We start from the raw sequence: 18,675 nt of genomic DNA, 5'->3' as shown, positions 1-18,675 counted from the left end.
AAAGAAACAAAAATTAAAAAGCTAAGAGAAAGAAGTTCAGTTTTTGCTCAAAACTAAAAGCAATTAAATGATTTTTGGTTTTGATTAGAATGGTTATGTGGTTACGCAGTGGCTCAGTGGCTAAGATGCTGAGCTTGTCAATCAGAAAGGTCGGCAGTTCAAATCCCTACTGCCAGATAATGGAGTGAGCTCCTGTTACGTGTTCCAGCTTCTGCCAACTTAGCAGTTCAAAAGCATGTAAAAATGCAAGTAGAAAAATAGAGACCACTTTGATGGGAAGGTAACAGCGTTCTGTGTGCCTTCGGCATTTAGTCATGCCAGCCACATGACCATGGAGATGTCTTCGCAAAACGCTGGCTCTTTGGCTTTGAAACGGACATGACCACCACCCTCTAGAGTTGGGCACAACTACCACATATGTGTGAGGGGAAACTTTACCTTTTTATGTGGTTAGAGAAATGGCTTGAAATGTTTAGAAATATAAGGCAAAAAGTTGAGGTTGTAATTGTTAATTCTTTTTCTTTGTATTCTATTGCACTTAAAACAATTGGAAACCACTATGTTTTTCTAGTTTTCTCTTTGTACCCTACCCAATATATTTCAAGTGAAAAACTTATGAAATCCTTGCATATGCAGGCTGTTTTATCATAAAATGTCCTATCGGGAATAACTAGCCTTGCCAAGTTTTTTTTTTACAGAATCTTCATTTTAGCCACATCTTCCTATATAGGATGGATTTCATAGTTACTATTTGCAATACCTTGTTGCAACCTTTCCTGCCATCTTTCCATCTCACCATGCTTGGGCCTATTCTAATTTTCACAAGTATTTCTGCTAACCTCTTTTTTGTGTCTAATCCAGACTTTCATCCTTCTTTAGACTTCACCTCTTTACTGCAATATCTTGATAAGGGTATTGGCCTTAATGTAAAAACTGAAAATTTTGACCACTAAAATACGTTTGGTAAGCTAAAGTCTCATCCAGACTGTCCAAATTTATGTTACAATATCATCATAGTACCATCTACTCTGAAGAGCTAGCAATACTTCAAGTCCAGCATAACCACAAAGATTCTGTAAACTCATTTTAAGTTAGTTTACTATATATTATACCAATTACTACCAATCTGAGCCATGAGAAATAATATAGGGCAGAAGGAGATTTCTGGTCAATGAAAATTGGAGGGGGGTTGTGAGTTAAACATTACCAAAAAACACAGGACAACTCTTCCATTCTGATTTTTTTTTCTTTTGAAAGGATAGGAAGTGATAAACCTGATGCATTAGTCTTTACAGAGTTTATGCAACTATTTTGCACCTTTTTTACCACCAAAAACGTTTTAAAAAGACAAATTTCAATCATATGATTTAAAGGTGTTCTGGGAATCATAAAACAAGAATCTGGGTAACATATGTGGGCCACAACTTCCTAATTCTATTCTAATTCTTATCTATTGTTCTTCCCCCAGAGACAAATTAAATTATTGTGTTAGATCAGCCATACGCAGTTCACATCAACAAAAAAGTTTTCCCATCAATCTATATCAGATGATGCTTGCATGCCATTTTTAATTACAAGTGTGCAAAAATTTTGTTCTAAATCACCTTCAAGTGTGAAACTTTGAAAAGGTTTCTCATTTTGAGTACAAAATCCTTTCAGAGTGATCCAAATTTTCCATTTTCCATTCTAGACAACAGTTTTTACATTTGAAATTTCATAAAGTTTCACATTTAAGATACTTCATAAGTTTTCCTGTCAATCTATATCAGTTGATGCTTGCATGTCCAAGATAGTATAAATAATACTAGCCAGGTGAAATTATTCAAGCATCAGAGTTTTTCTATTTCTACAGAATTAATGTAGAACTTCTGGAGGCAAGCTGTTCCACTGATTAATTGTTCTAACTGTCAGGAAATTTCTCCTCAGTTCTAAGTTGCTTCTCTCCTTGATTAGTTTCCACCCATTGCTTCTTGAGGGTAGAACAAGAAGCAATGGGTGGAAACCAATCAAGGAGAGAAGCAACTTAGAACTGAGGAGAAATTTCCTGACAGTTAGAACAATTAATCAGTGGAACAGCTTGCCTCCAGAAGTTGTGAATGCCCCAACACTGGAAGTCTTTAAGAAGATGTTGGATCGCTATTTGTCTGAAACGGTATAGGGTTTCCTGCCTTGGCAGGGGGTTGGACTAGAAGACCTCCAAGGTCCCTTCCAACTCTACTATTGTATTATTATTGCATAATGTTTCTGTTTCATAGTTATAAACCATGAAGACAAAGCTTCATGGTATCAAAAACTGGATATTTACCTAGCAAACATATACCACTGATGCCTGTACCAACATTGGGCTAAATCTGAGGTACGCAGCCCATTATAAGTCACAAAAACTGCAGCACCTATTTCATAGAAGACCGCATCACTCTTAGAAAACTACAAAGATGTGGATATATATTTTTTCTTATTTGGAAGAAAAATAAAAAGAAACATATACATAATAAGCATCATAAGGTTCAACACACCAATTTTAGTGACATGCCCACTGCCAAATCCCGCCAATGGAAAAATGAAATACTCAGATCTGCCACACATACACATTTAACATGAATTCAATAGCTGCTGTTGTCATCTCCAAGTTGATATATCTTGAATAAACATCTTTTGAAAACTAAAGCAAAAATGTATTTCTATCTGTTCTAGGGAGATTCCCAGTCATCCATGTCATGGTTGTCCCAAAGGTGCTTTTTCAAAAGGCAACTGGCTGTTCAATCTTAATGTAGATGGCCTCTTTGACTCTTTTTTCAAACCAGAGGTCCTCTCTGCCCAAAATGTGGACTTTGCTTTGTTTGGTTTGAAAGAGGGGGGTCAAAGAATATAAATCAAGAAATAAAATCCTTCCATTCTCCACCTTTCAGTCAGAATTGAAGAACCTTCTTGGATGAGAAGCAAAATGTCTTCAAAGAAAAACAAAGAAAGTCCAGTTGCCTTTTGAAAAAACACCTTGGGGATATCTCGATCTACTAAAACTGAACCGGGCAACCTAAAATCTTCCCTTAACCATTATAAGCAATGATAATTCAGGAATAAAGTTACAAGCATCAATAGCAGATACCTTTATCTGAGCTGACATGCCTCTTTAAGCAGAATGCAACTCTCATTTTAGCCTGTTTTAAAAATGCTATCATATTCAAAAGCTAAGAGAAGATATTTGTAAGTCACTTTGTGGTTTAAAGTGCAGATACACAGTTAAAAAAACTGTTACAGTTTCAGAAAGCTGTTACAAGTCATTGCTACAGTTGATTACTCCAGTAGTTTACAGCAGGCAACTACAATACATATAGAAACTACAATACTAGAAGAAATATGCACAACTATATAAGAATAAAAGATATGTACACATGAAGCAGAAATGTGTATGTAAATGTATGTCATCTTTTAGTTGGTGATGGAAAAAGGATGGAAAACTGTCTTATGGTTCCCAGATAGGAAACTTGTTGGAATATAGATACCAAGCTTGGATTCCACTTCCTTAGCTTTTATTTCTTCTATATAGGAAGAATATTAAATTTGGCACTTGTTACCAAGAAATCCCAAGTATTTAAAACAGTTTGCAATCCAGACTTGGATCCTGAAAATATACATATTTTTTCATTAAACAGCTAAACACTGTAAAACAATTAAAAATTAAACTAGTGGTATGTTCTACTGTTTATTCACACACACACACACACACACACACACACACACACACATCTATATATATCTATATATATAAGAAAGTCTTTAGCACCATTTAGCTATAATTAAGCAAGTTCCACAGGCGCATATACCATTGTTATTTTTTCTTTACAGAACAGGTCATAGAACAATGTGAAAAAGAGTCTCTGAGAGTGCTTTTTTGGGTAATATAGGCAACTACTGAACCAAATGAAATTCATATACAAACAACTTCAAATGCTGCATTTCCCCCCGCTAAATCTGCTATGATGACACAAATGCACTTTTGGTAGACATATTCCGACTATCGGCTTACCACAACCTTGCAGACAACTTTCCTGTAACAATCAACTGAACCCTCATTCTTCTTTCTAGGTTTGAAGAACTATTGGTACAGGGACAGAAGTCTGAATTACTGTACAAATAGCCTCTCACACTTTAAGGAACAGCAAAGTTCTGAATTCAAATTTCAGAACATATCCTTTTTTTCATGTGTGTTTGAGTCAAGCTTGACTCCTGGCAACCACCAAGTCCCTGCACTTTTCTTGGCAAGTATCATAAATGATTTGCCACTGCCTCCTTCCTAGAGCTGAAAGGTGATTGGCCCAACTCGCTTGGTGCCCAAGGCAGACTAGAACTCAGCCTCCCAGCTTATAACCTGATGACTTAACTACTACACCAAACTGGCCTTCTATCCCTCTTTTTAAATAAAGCTACATTCTGAAGACTTGTACAGGTGTTCATTTTCATTTTTCCAGGAAGTAAAATACAACATTATAAAAGTTATTAGTAAAGGCACAGAAACACAGAATGTAACAACTATCCAGGCACTACCTTTTTTCTGAGTTAGGAAACATTATTGAGTATCTGGTTCATAGGTCTTCCTCTTACCCTCTGCTAGGTAAAGAGGTCTTTCTGGAGATTATATGAAAATGCATTGTTTTATATTCTACGTTTATGCCTTTGGTGTTTGAGCCTTAACTCAAACTCAAACATGTACCTTTTCACATCCAACTTGCTCCCTCTTAGTCAGGTAACATTAATCAGCAGATAGAGAAAATTACATTTGCAAAGTGCAAGATATTCTCAAAACAGGATATATAATGATCAAGATCAGCTCTAATAATCTGAAGGTCTGCACTAAATAATTAACCTTACAACTTAGTTGTTGTTTTAAAGAAACTGTGTGAATGCAAAATTTATGTTCAGGTTTTGATTCACATTTCTTAAATGTAAAGGAAAAATATTTTTTTCATTTGGGCTATGCTTTAAAAAAAATTAAAACAAACAGGACCATTCACACAGAATCTGTCAGAAACTTTTTCAAAATAGCCACACCTTTTCCCAGGATCACATCTGTCCTCTACAATTACATAAGGAAAAGATGCAGTTGGTTTACGGAGTTGCCAGCAAGTGCTGAATACATACCCACTCATCTTCCACAGAACTTTATTTACTTCAACATTGCTGAAGTGATTCACACAGGATAATAAAACAGAGACTTGTGTCTGTATTTCAAAGAATATATAATATTAGGGATATAAGCATATTAAAACATAAAATATTTTAAATATGCTAAATCTTAAATAATTCTTCCTTCTACTGCAAACCTATTTCATTCTTCAAATTATAATATGGATTACTGCACTATTATACACAGGAGGATATATCTCTGCTAATTAATAATGTTTGAACTACTTCAGTTACATTTCAGGGACAACATCAATACTGCCATTAATAGAAGCTCCCTTCATCATTTGAAGCCAACAGTGGTATATTGTTCCTCTGTATTTCTCCCAGGAAATTTTTCAAGCTGAGGGACTCTCTAAAACAAGACACAGAGTATATACAAAGAAAATGCAAGTAATGGGGAATCTGTTCGTGAATGTTGGACATCATATTTGTATAGCTGTTCCATGAAAGAGCTCAGGGCAAAATAAATGCTTGGTCTCATTTTATCCTCACATAACTGTAAGAGAGAGTCAACTGAGAGAATGATTGCCTTGGAATATTCAGTAAACTATGTAACTGAGTGAGATAGGTCAAATTTCAGATTCCTATTATATTTTGGAGAGCTACATGAAAACAAATGTAACTGGAGACAACTCCAGCTATACAGATTGGGTTAACTGTTTCTAGTAATGACCCTGCAGTCCATCTATGTTTTATCTTAAGTGTCACATACTCTACCTATGCTGCTCATGAACACCTCCCATTTATTTCAGTTGACATCAAGACATGAAGCCTACTCAAATCACTTTTACCAGTTAAGCTCAAATGAATCTGTTAAATATATAATAATGTATATTGTGCACTACAATATTGAAAAATATTTTGTCTGTTGAATACAGATCTTACAGGAACTTAAGACTCCAGGTACAAGAACGTTGTAAAAATAAATAGGAATGGCAACCATTTCATAGCCATCCTAAAGAAATGATTAGACACACTGAGCTGGCATAATGTAACTGCTACCAGGATAACGTATGCATCTTCCTGGAAATGATATGCAATACTCTGATTAGAAGAATGACCGTTTAATCTCTAGAAATACACGTCAATGTCCAAAATATTCCTACATGAGAATCTCAAAGGTGCTTTTTCAAGAGGCAACTAGACTTGCTGGTTTTTCTTTGAAGACATTTCACTTCTCATCCAAGAGGTTTCTTCAGCAGAGACCTTCTTGGATGAGAAGTGAAATGTCTTCAAAGAAAAACCAGAAAGTCCAGTTGTCTCTTGAAAAAGCACCTTTGGGACAACCATGACCTGGATGACTGAGAATCTCCATAGTCATACATGAGAAGTTTACTAATTTCAATTTAACCTGGAAACTGTTGATGTAGAACAAATATGTACATTGCTTGCCATCACACCCAAGGTTTCAATCGTCTTAAAAATAAGAGTTCTTGATGTTTTAACTGTGATTTTTATTTATATTGTATAAATTTCTCAGCTAATCTAAAGTTTGACTTTAATAACAGTTAAATATAACAGTTTTGAAAGTGCTAAAATGTTAAACTGTTGTGAAACTATCTTTATCTTGATTTCAATCTGAGGTGATATATAAGAATTAATGTGTTTTTCCCCCAATGGAATAGTTTATCTTATACTACTCTGCAGATTTTTCCATATAATATCTATATTCTATGTATTTTCTTCTCTTTTCTTTAAAAATATTTTTACAAGAAAATCATGATAGTATTCTAAAATTCTACTTGCAAAATAGTGTAATCCACAAGTGAGCCACAATTACATCTCTTTGCCCTAGGTTTGGTTGCTCCCTTCTAGTTATCCTTATAAATATTTGAAGACAGCTATCCCAAATGCTCTCAGATCCATGAAAACATCCAGAATAAACTTAACTCCTAAATCAAAACCTCTTTAGAGCCATTGATAATGTCTATTGGTCTAAAAATTGTTACAATGTCCTAAAAATCAAATTGTTTTATTTAGGAGTATTTGCTCTGTTGAGAATAGTTTTCATATCAGGCAATGTATGGTCAGTTGAAATCTTACCTATGCTATAGCAGCAGAATTCTTCTGCCCCCATATTTTCACATTTTGAATCTTTCATGTATCATGGAGAAATATGCAGTAAAGAATTCCAAACATTAGTGTACCCATCCAAATTTAAATGTTTGCCTGAATCCCTACACTGTAAGTTACCTCATCAATGATACCGTAAAGAGAAAATATATAAAATTTAAAATAAAATACCGAAATTTAGAAGGGCAACAATATGTGTGTGGCGTGTGTGTGTGTGTGTGTGTGTGTGTATTAGTACCCAGTAAATTGTCTTCTTCCACGATTTGAAAAGTATAGTTCTCCCCTGTATTACTTACTCCTACATCAGATTATAGGTATTATTTACTTTTTCCATGCATTAAAATAAATGTACTACAGTACCCTGCTTTGGAAACTGGAAAAGCAAGGCAAAATCACACATGCCTTGCCTGGGTCTTTCGTGGAGAACACTGGTGCAACAGAAAGTTCAGAAACCAGAGGAAAGGGAACAGGAGGAGACAAAGTACATTCCATCCATACCTTATGTCCAATAAGTTAGACAATTTCAGGATCACCTGAACTTCTTAAAATTGGCTAGTGGGCACCATAGGGCAGCAAGAATGGCCACTGTGTACCGAGAAAACCCACAGAGGGTCGAAAGGTCTGGTACCAATATGAAGTTTGTTTGTTTCTTTTTAAAAAAAAGCATGGCTGTGAAGTGTATGCTTCAGCTTCAACACTCAGGTAACGCCGGCTCAGGTTTAATGTTAACCATAATTATGAAATGATATCAAAGAGATCAGGCTATCTCCCAGGGGGTGGGGAGGAGCTGGAGGCCAACGATGGCCCGGGACTTCTTCCCCACTACAGTATCCTGCTTTACATGAACGAGATTCCTCTCCCCCCTCCCCCTCCCAAACCAGGCGCTGCCAGGGTGACCTCATTCCCTCCGCGGCCTTCTTCGGGTCGCCCAAGTCATTCCTGCTCGGGGCTTCCCTCTCGAACTCCAGCCGAGGCTCCTTTTCGGGGGGCCAGCGGCGTCTCCCAACTCCGCCTTGACTGGCTACGCCGTTTCATGTGACCGCCGAACAAAACCCTCCTCAGCGCAGCAGCTCTTTGTGCCCGGCCCAGTCCGACCCGCAAGCAGATTTGTGGAGGAAAGCAAACCGGGGCCCGGGGACTCCCTCGCCTTTCCACACCCCGAAGTCTTCAAAAGGCCGGCCTAGTTCCTAAGCCACTCCTGCCAAGGCGCCGTTTCCCCCGGCTCTCCGCTACTTACCTCCAACGGCCCAAGCCCGGCCTGGTCGAGCCCCTTTGCCGCACCAGCGGCAGCCGCCATGTTCTCTGATGCGACAGGATGGAGTCAAGACCCCCCCCCCCTCTTCTCCCCGCTCTGCCTCCTCCCTTTCGCGCGCGCATTCCATTCCAACCTCTTCTCGGTCCTGGCTACCCGCGCGAGGTTCCCTCCCTCCGCCTGCCCCCCCTCCCCGCCCCTCTCCCTGTTTCCCCCCACTCCCCCGCCCCCGTTGAAAATAACAACAACAATAATAATAATAACCATAACGGAAAACTCACGGGCTCGAACAGGGCGTGCGTCAGACGGAATGGGGGAGTTGCGTGAAGCGTCATGACGACATCACGCCGCCTCGCCTTGGATTCCCCCCTCATCAAGCACATCCTCCGCCCTACTTTGGCCGGCAGGACGCATGTGCGGAGCCTCTCAGCTCCCAAAAAAATGTTCCTTCCCTGAACGGTTGGAGGGAGGCTTCCCTGTTCACCTCGGCCGCAAAAGAGGCGCTCGCCTTTATTCTTTCCACTGGCTGAGCTAGAACCAGGCAGTTGGATCCATGACGTGTCTTGGCTCTTCTGTTCTGGGATAGTTAAGTTTGGGGTCGTTGGCCTAGCTGGTGGCTCATCTGCCCCCATCTTCCATGAGGTTTTCCCTTAAAAAGTTTTAGGAAGGCGGTATATTAATGGTGCTCTAGAATGGTGGGTGGATTTTTTTCAAAATCACACACACACACACACACACACACACACCATCCACATCACAAATTAAACAGTGTGGTTCCAGATGCTTTGTTTTCTTTCATTTCAATGTGGGGTAAATGTCTCTTGAGTTTTTGCTCTTATAAAAAAAAATGCAATGTATTAGGTTCCTTGTGCAAGCGATGTGATGCCTGAGAATATCTGGCCCCTGTGCCTGTGCACTAGTTTGTTTATTTTTGGTGCCTTTGAATCAATTTTGACTCCTGGAAACTGCCTGAACAAGTCCCTGCGGTTTTCTTGGAAAGAGCTTGTAGGAAGTTAAGCCCCCCCTCCTCCTCCTAGAAAAAAGAAATATCCTGGGAAATATGGAAAAGGCAGAATATTATATTCCCCTGGATCAGAAATGGAGAAACATGTTTTTAGGCAGGAAGCAGACTCACTCTTAATAGCCCCAACCTATGTCAATGGGCCATTAAAAAAGCCTGGGCCAGTCTATTCTACCTAACAAAGATCTCCCCCCTTCAGCTCCAGGGTGATGGGATTAAGGCATGATAGTATTGGCCCTTTACCCATCTCACTACAGGGCACCTGGGAAAAAGTAATGCTCAACCTTACTTGGACTCAAGGCAGCCTACAGAGTTGCCTCTGCATGGCCCCATGGGAGTTTGACAACCAATCAGAATACAAGATCAAGATCAAAGGCCAGAGAGGGCATAAAACCAGGAACTTTCACCATTTCGCTCTCTCTTCTTTACTTTCCAACATCTTGAAGCATGTGATCCCCCTTTTCTGTTCAGGAACTCAAGCCATGTGATCCTGTCCACCATTAAACCATCTTTCCAAGCAACCTCCATGTTTCCAGTATCTTTTTCCCCAGTTGGAATGGAACCCAGAAGGACATTTCTTCCAACAAGCTGAAGAAGCTTTTTGGATGAGAAACGAAATGTCTTCAAAGAAAAACCAGAAAGTCCAATTGCCTCTTGAAAAAGCATTTTTCGGACAACTATGACCTGGATGACTGAGAATCTCCATACACATTTTCTTGAAAAGGTTTTTCCAAAGTGGCTTTTCCATTGTCTCCTTTCTAGGGCTGAGAGCAAGCGTCTGGCCCAAAGTCACTCAGATGGCTTTGTGTCTAAAGCAGGGCTATAACTCACATGACTGTAAAAGCGGCCATTTGCTGAGCACGGGGGGTGGGGGTGGGGGGGAATGTCATAACTTCCTTTTTTTTTTGGTATGTAATAACACTAAGTGACCTGTTAGATACTCATACCAACTACAGTGGTTTCTACCAAGGTCCTCTGTTCCTGCCACAGTGATAGGCATCACCGGCCCTCGCTCTTACCTCCTAGAGCTCGAGGACGGTAGGAATTGGAGAAGGCATATTGACCAACTCCGTGGCTGCCTCTCCAGCTCCAATCTTAGACAACCAGAGGTAACTCCTGCACAAGTTAGCCAAAGTCCTACCCAAACACAGCAAACACTCACTCCTTCCACAGTCAGCTCAAGCCTGAGAGTACCGGGAAACTTATCTGGTTTTGTTGCAGGCCCACAGCGAGCTCCGAGCGAACCGGCTCCAGAAGCTCCAGCCGCGGCCTGTGAAAGGTTCCCGGAGCTTCCACCAAGCAGAGCTGTGGAGCAAACAGGTCCATCCGACCTGTCCAAGGAAACCCCTCCTACTGAACTGCACAGGTCAGGCAGTGCTACCCAAAAGCCCACCTACCTGCCTGACTACGTTACCAGTAGGATTGTTCCATCTAAGAGGGGAGGGGTGTTAGATACTCATACCAACTACACTGGTTTCCACCAAGGTCCTCTGTTCCAACGGGAACAGAGGTTTAATTCTATTGGTCGAAGGGTCTGACAGCTCCCTATAAAAGGGCTGCTGTCAGACTCAACCTTTGCTGGATTGTTCTTACTTGCTGTGTAATAATAAAGAGCTGTTGTTATCGTTAAGCCTGTGTGTGCCTATCCATTACCCAATCTAACATGACCGATTATAAGTTAAAGACAATTTGTATTGGAGAAAGCAATGTTTAAGTGTTAGATTCTAAGGCATTTAGAGACTAAAGGTAATATTTAACATCATTGGTTGGATTCAGACTCAGGTCAGAAGCTGTTGCAGTCATATAGTTGCAATAATTAGTCCTATGTCTTTTGAATACTCACTTGCTATGATGTCAATAGAAAACATCCCCACTCCAGCGTGCCAATTGCCAGTTCATGGCAATAATATTCACAGAATCAAAGATGTATTACTTGTAATTTTATTCTCAGATGAGGAAGTAGGACATTACATTTTCCAGCCACTGATATCTAATACTGTTTCATTCTACAGTAGTTTATAGATATGCAAGATGGCATTTGGTTATTGTAAAAGTATCCACATCTTATTTAATTTTCAGATAACATGGTATCACATCCCATAACGTCAAAAGAGCTAACACAAAAAAATGTATTATCTACAAATCGAACATATTAGACTTCTACTGATGTCTATTTAAGTTAGTATTTGGTTCTTCATATAAATAAATATTATATTCAGTAAAAGTTTAAGCGACAGATATATATCCCATTTCGTGTACATTATATCATGCAACAACCAGCATAAATTAAACCTTTCTCGTGTGGTAAATGTGAACATGTTTCATTAAAACATTTTGTAATCTCACAATACATTATGTACAATAATTGATATGTAAAACTAAAATTCTCAACAAAACTTGCAAAGAATTCGTTCTGAAATTTCTTTCTTCAAACAAAGTGGACTCCCAAAAAAGGATGCATAATCAACTGAATAAATAGAAATGAAAATATGTTGTAATGTGGGTGTCAAACTCAAGGTCCGGAAGGCCAGATCTGGCCCACAGGGTGCCCTGGAAACAGCAAAGGACCAGCCCGCAGAAACAGCTCGCGAGGTGCGGGGAGAACAGGAGGCTGTTGTGGCCAAAAATGAGACTGGGGGGGTGGGCTGCACCTGCTCCCCCCTGAGTTCTGTTTTTATTGGCAGAGCTAATAAAAACAAACTAAAAGCAAAACAAAAGGAGAATGTTTCTCCTTTTGCATTTGAACATGCAAGAAGGGACAGGAAAGGAGAAAGGGAAAGAGGAAAGACAAAGAAAAAGAAGGGAAGATGGGAAGAGAGCAAGGAAGGAAAATTAAGGAAAGAGGGGAAGAAAGAATGAAGAGGGAAGGAAAAAGAAGGGGAGGGAGGGAGGGAAGGAAGGAAGATTATAATGAGAGTGAGGGAGGGTCTGAAGGAAATCCTACCTTAGCACTTGGCCACCACAGGTGCCCCCGACACGAGTGATGTTGAGCTAGCCACGCCCACCCCAGCTGTGCCTACCCAGCCACTCCCACCCTGACCCCCTGAGGTCAAACACAACTGATACAGCCCTCAATGAAATCAAGTTTGATACCCCTGTTGTAAATGGTGGTATAATCCAGCCATGTTTCCTATGTGCATGGTTTCCCTAAAAATTCTGTTCCTACATTTTTATGTAGATAATACTTTTTTAAAACATTTCATACTCAAAGTAGATGATAACATTTAAATACCCCTAACCATAAGCATGTACAATTTTCAGTCTTTGTACGTATTCCATTTGGAATTATGTTCCATCCACTATTGCTTTTTTAGCCCAAACTAAATGTAGAAGTGGTCAGTTTAAATGTTCCATGTTCCCATTTAGTGATTCAATTTCTTTGAAATGACAAACCACTTTACCACTTCCACATTTGGATCATGTTGATTCAATGGAAAAAGGTAGAAAATAAGACTTCTGGTGAAATTATAGCATAAAGTAGAGCCTTCCTCATAACAGTATCAACATCTTGCAAGTGTTGCTGCTTGTTATTATGAATACTAAAGGCTCTAGTCCCCATGACTTTATAAAAGTATGGGAACTTTCTTATGGGAGCTTTGAAGCATTCAAAGAAATGCACTGTTAATTTCCATAGATCACCTCCATGCTGCTGCATTTTTCTATACATCAAAATGTATTCATATTTTCTTGAAATAAGAAGTATTAGATATAAAAATATAGAATTGATTGGTCATCTTTATGACCTTAATTTTAAAGTTGCCCCCAAACACATTAACGTAGGGAATATTGTAGGATATTCTAATGTTCTATTAATATAAACACACTTCCGTTGAAACAGTTTAATTTAATTAAATGAGCAGCAACCATTTCAAATTTATTTATGTATTTATTAGATTTATATCCCACCTTTCCTCCTTGTGTGAGCCTGAGAGATTATGATTGGCCTGGAGTTAGTGAGTTTCCAGGGCTGAAGATGGACTTCAGGATTCACCAGTTTTATTCTATTCTTTCTAACTTTTCCTTCACTTCCTGACATTAAGCGCGTATGGGTTTGGACCATGCCTGGATGAACGACTGTTGGGAGTTCTGCATATTCCATATCAAATTGCCTGAAAGAAAGATCACCTATTCATGTGAAGGAAACTACAATTGTGAACATTTCAAGTGAGATAAGTCTGCTTCAGAGCAAAAGCAGGAGCTGGAAGATTAATTTAATGAAACTAATCGTGAGGGCCCAGGACATAGCTCTGGATTCTGCCATCCCACAATTCTGTAACACTGGACAGTTCTTAAAGTAGTTCTTAAAGTCAAGGCTGCAAGAGTGTTTAAGTAATATACTGGTGAACACCTTATGCCTTGAAGCACCTAAATCAAGGTTTTTCAGCTCTGGCACTACAACTCCCAGAATTCCCCAGCCAACATGCCAAAGTTGGGAAGTCTTAACCTAGATACAATAGTGTTTCAATCTGGATATTCTTTTATTTTTGGGGGGGGGGGGAATTATTTTTAATTTTCAAAACAGACACAACACAAAAATCCTCCTTCTTTACATACTGCAGAAAGTGTATCAGTTGGTTACAAAAGACTTTCGTGCATCTCTTCCACAGTCATCAACCATAATTCATATTAACTCAAGTATTTTAACTCAGATATGTTTATACATATTACCATCATCATACCTCCATTTTCATTTGACTATAATTGTTTAAACGTCCTTCATCATAAAATATATCAAGATTTAAAACATAACTACATACTGGCATTTCATTTGCTATTTCTAATATCCTCCAATAACACTGAATCCTTATGACCTGTTCTGGCTAAACAACCATAATATTTAGTAACAAAAATTTCTAATCCTCCTTTCCAAATCACTGTTTACAATTTACATCCACTTTCCTTATGTTGTACCCATGCATATATATACGTTGTTATCATTATCCCTCCTTTATTTGACTCTGTTCTTTATCATAACATTTTCCCCCTAGTAAACAAAACTAAACTAAATTTAACTTAGTTCTTTTTTATTAACCTTTATATATAACCATAAACATTTATAATCTTCCTTTCAAAGGTACCATTCAATATTCATATCCAATTATTACTTATCATAGCAATACATATATATACATTATTATCATTATCAATTATTTATTTAACTATATCTGTCACTAAATTTCACTGTTTAACTAGTTTTAGATTATACCCTTTCATCTATCAACCTGTATCTTTCCAGAAGCAAAACAATCGCATGTCTTCTGCTATTTGTGGTATCAGTCCTCTAATCATCTCTTTAATCAAATTTGTATGGACTCCTCTTTGCAACTCATTGCTTATTAAGTCTCTCATGTAATTTCTATGCCCTTCTTCTGTTTTCTTAATCAGTTTATCTTTAATTGTCAGTGGTGTTTTCAACGATGTTGCTAACAAAAATTCTCTGTTTAAATCCATAAATTATTTTATTTTTTCTTCTTCTGTATCTTGCCATCTGGGGTAGAGTTCCCCTCCATTTAATTCCTCTTTCTGTATTCCACTCTTTCCATTTCCAGACACAAACCAATCACCATAGATATCAGCAAATTTAATTTCTTTGTAGTTATTTTTCTCTTCGGTTTTTAGGACTCTAACCTCCACTTTTTCCTCTTGATAAACATCTCCAACTTCTTCATCATATTTTACTGTTAGATGCTCTAGATTTTCCAACTTCTTCTCCATCCTCTCAAATGTGTTTGATAATTTCTGAATTTCTAACAATATCTTTTGCAAATTTAAAGTTTCTTTCTGCTGTTGAGATTGTGCCATTATCTCCAGCTGACAAACACTGCTGCTCTGGCTTGGAAGGTTTTTACAAGATTAAGCATAAATTCACAATAAGGTCTTATTTTCACCTTTCTCTGGTTAAAGATAAACTTCAAAGAGACATCTGTATGCTTTTCTTCTTATCACTTTCTATAAACAAACAGTAAGACCTTGAAGTGCCAAACCAGAATAATCAGTGAGGAAAGTAAAAGTGTTTTGTTTCCAATACACAAACCTCCAGCCCTCGTGTAGCAGTGTCGTCTTCCCCTCTGTTGTTACAACCCTCTTTGTTGCTTTTTGTATCTTTTTTTATTCCAAGTTTAAAAAAAAGTCAAATTCTTGAATGAAATAAAGAAGAAAAAGGGGAAAACACATGCAGTAATGCAGAAGGAGAATTTTAGTCCATAGGTTGCAAAAAATAATAATAAAAAAGAAGACGAAAACTGAATCCATTCGATTTAAAAAGCTTGCATAAATTCCATCAATGAAAATAACATTTAAAAAGTAAGATAACCCACTGTCCAAAACCATTCAAAGCTTAATTCCACCACTAATTTCTTCTGTTCTCAAAATTAAATTAACTTTAAGTTTTTTATAGGCAGTCTCTTTTAAAACGGTAAAAATTCCTCACCAGCTGGAAACACTTTCTTTTTCCGTATCCTTCCATTTTGGAGCCACCACGACTTCATCAGCCTGGTGGCTGGACTTTTTGTCGCTGGCTTGAAGAACTTCTCTTGGATCGATCAGGGACTTTGCCATGTCCCTGAGATCAGCAAGACATATTCTTCCTGTTCACCGTCTCTGCGGGATGGTTTAGGTCCGATTGGACCACCCAGTGGCAAAAGTATCGGCTGCAGTCTCAGAGCATTGAGACCGCACATCCGTATTGTCGCGACATTGGCTCCTCCTTCCAATCTGGATATTCTGATGTCCAACATTTCTTTATTAATATCTCTGTTCCTCAAGTTCTGGACTAAATCTCCAGCATTATAATTTTCCTATAAGCCCCTGAACTGGTATCCTGAGTTTGGTTTATTTGATAGTTGTTTGACTAGCTTATGAAGTAAGTACTTACGTTACCTATAGTTCTTTAAAGTCTTTTAGAATGAAATTTTATCAATTAGAAGCAGCTGTTGCACTAATTAAAAAAGAATAAGACCAGCTTTGATTTGTCCATAACTATATGTCCCAAAGAGGTACATGCTCCAATGGCATTAACATTATCCCCACCAGAAACTAATATATTAATAGTCTTTTATTTTTACTGTATTCCCTCACAAGTTCCTGACACATATAAACTGAATCCTCCCTTGTCTGCATTAGTCTAAATAATTCCTGACAGGTCTGACTTTAAAAATAAGATAAAACACAGAATCCGTGTTACCACACAACTGACATCTTCCCCTATTTTAATTTTCTAATCTGAAAGGCTCAAGCATAGGATGTGTGGAGAATATTTCTGTACTGTCCTTCACACTTAAATTCAAATTTTCTATGCTTTAATGAACTGCTTTCCAACAGGAACATTAATTTTCAGAAAGGGAGGGAGATGATCCTCATAGACTAATCGTCTCACATCTTCCTGGACGAATCAGCCAGCAGAATAAGATTCAGAAGCTGCTTTACATATGCTGCCAAATTGATTAGGTATTAGTCATTCATGAAGTTTCATTTTGACAAATACCTAGAATTTAGGCCTTTTCCTATTAATTGTTTCAAACGCTGCTCATCCTCTGAGAATACTGTATTATTATTATCCTGCCTACTGCTCCAAGTCCTTTGGGAATTGGGTGGGCTAGAAACATTGGAAATAAACAATTCAGTATTACACACTACCCTTTCATTAACTTTGTGTGATTTCTAGTCATGAAATAAATTATAATAAAAACCATACAAAAGTACAGTGATCAATCACCCACACACTACACAATAATATCATGGGGATTTATTATGTTTTGTATTGGGGTTTTATTTCTATAAGCTGCCTGGAATCAGTGTGAGTTTGGCAGCCATATAAATTTTCTTAATAAATAATAAATAAATAAATAATCACTGTCATTTAAAACACCATTTGCCCAGACCTTGGAAAAATATCTTTTTTTCTGATACAGTGATGGGTTTTTTGTTTTTGTTTTTTGTCTCTAGTCCAAAAAGGACATTAAATCTATAAGTCTCAGGGCAAAATACTAATACTGTGCAAAAGGTCAAGAGATTCTGTTTCTTTGGGAAAATCATGCTGGCTCTAAGTATTAATTGCATAGTGAGTCTCCCTGTGGCAGATGGCATTCACTGCTTATAAGTGCATGCCCCTTATCTGTTATTTTCCTGATCTGTTTTATATCTTTTACGTTGTACCAAATCTGTCCATTCCCCACTTTTATTGTACATTAATAAAACCAAGAGACTGTAATATTTCTAAGAACTGCAGTTTGTGATATTACCCATATTACATTATGCTTCCAAAATGGTAAATGCATTCATCAACCTAAAAAGCAGCTGTAGGTATTCCTTAAAGTGAAGAATTCTTCAAGACAGAGACTAATAGCCATTTACGGCAGTGGTTTAGGTTGGTGAATGCATCTGGCATTTTAAAAGCATGTTGTGGGCAATCTCACAAAATGCAATTTTTAGAAATAGATAGCGCAGGAGACTGGGCAGTTTGGTTTCCAGGTTCCCATTTATTTATGTATCTTTAATTTTAAAATGTGAAAAAGGAAGTTAGAAGATTGTACAGCATTTGTCAATGAAAGCATTTTTTGAATGGACTCGTTCACTTTCTGACAAGACAGAGGGGATCTTCTCATTACTATTCAGCTGAATCTAGGGTGATTTTGTGATCACTATTATTCAGAGGCCTCGTGGAATTTCAGTTTGAGATCAGCAGGATTTCTACGATCTAAAGATATTGTAGATCCTTTAGCTACAACATCACTCTTGAGATCCTTACTTTCTTCAAGCTGTAAGGAGTTTTGTTTTGATTGACAAATTGTCAGGTCTTTTTCCTACTGTTCAAGCCCGTTTCAAGAAAGCCAGACTTAAATCCTGAAGAAGAAAAAACACTAGGGGATGTCAATGTGTGTGTGATGGAATAGAATTATAGACTTAAGCATAAGCTCCATCTTTTCCCAACTGACATAACTCCATAATGATCCTCAGTGGCAAGGTAAATATACTTTATTTTATATTATTATTTCAGATGTTCTTGGATTACGCTCTGGTTGACACTGAAGAAATATGCGATTGCGGAGTTCTGAACTAGCTAAGCCCTGGTCTCTGGTCTCTATTCTGCTGAGCCTTTCCTCTCTGATTCCCTGCTTCAGAGTAAACCAACACTTGACAATATATC

General features: G+C 38.0%; 1 protein-coding gene across 5 annotated transcripts in view; it reads right to left on the bottom strand.

Moving 5' to 3' along the window:
- ZNF644 (zinc finger protein 644) overlaps nt 1-8,583 on the bottom strand; it is a 73,645-nt gene extending 65,062 nt beyond the window's left edge. For all 5 annotated transcript variants that reach the window (XR_014174985.1, XM_081948267.1, XM_081948266.1 and 2 more), the window contains exon 1: nt 8,495-8,583. The gene's annotated coding sequence lies outside the window, so the exon portion shown is untranslated. The remainder of the gene's footprint in view (nt 1-8,494) is intronic.
- Between the last annotated feature and the right edge of the window lie 10,092 nt (nt 8,584-18,675).

This window comes from Natrix helvetica (assembly GCF_964273705.1).
Source record: "Natrix helvetica genome assembly, chromosome: 3".
NCBI classification, from domain to species: domain Eukaryota; kingdom Metazoa; phylum Chordata; class Lepidosauria; order Squamata; family Natricidae; genus Natrix; species Natrix helvetica.
Note: the sequence above shows the minus strand (reverse complement) of the source record. Positions and strands in the feature narration are given on the sequence as shown.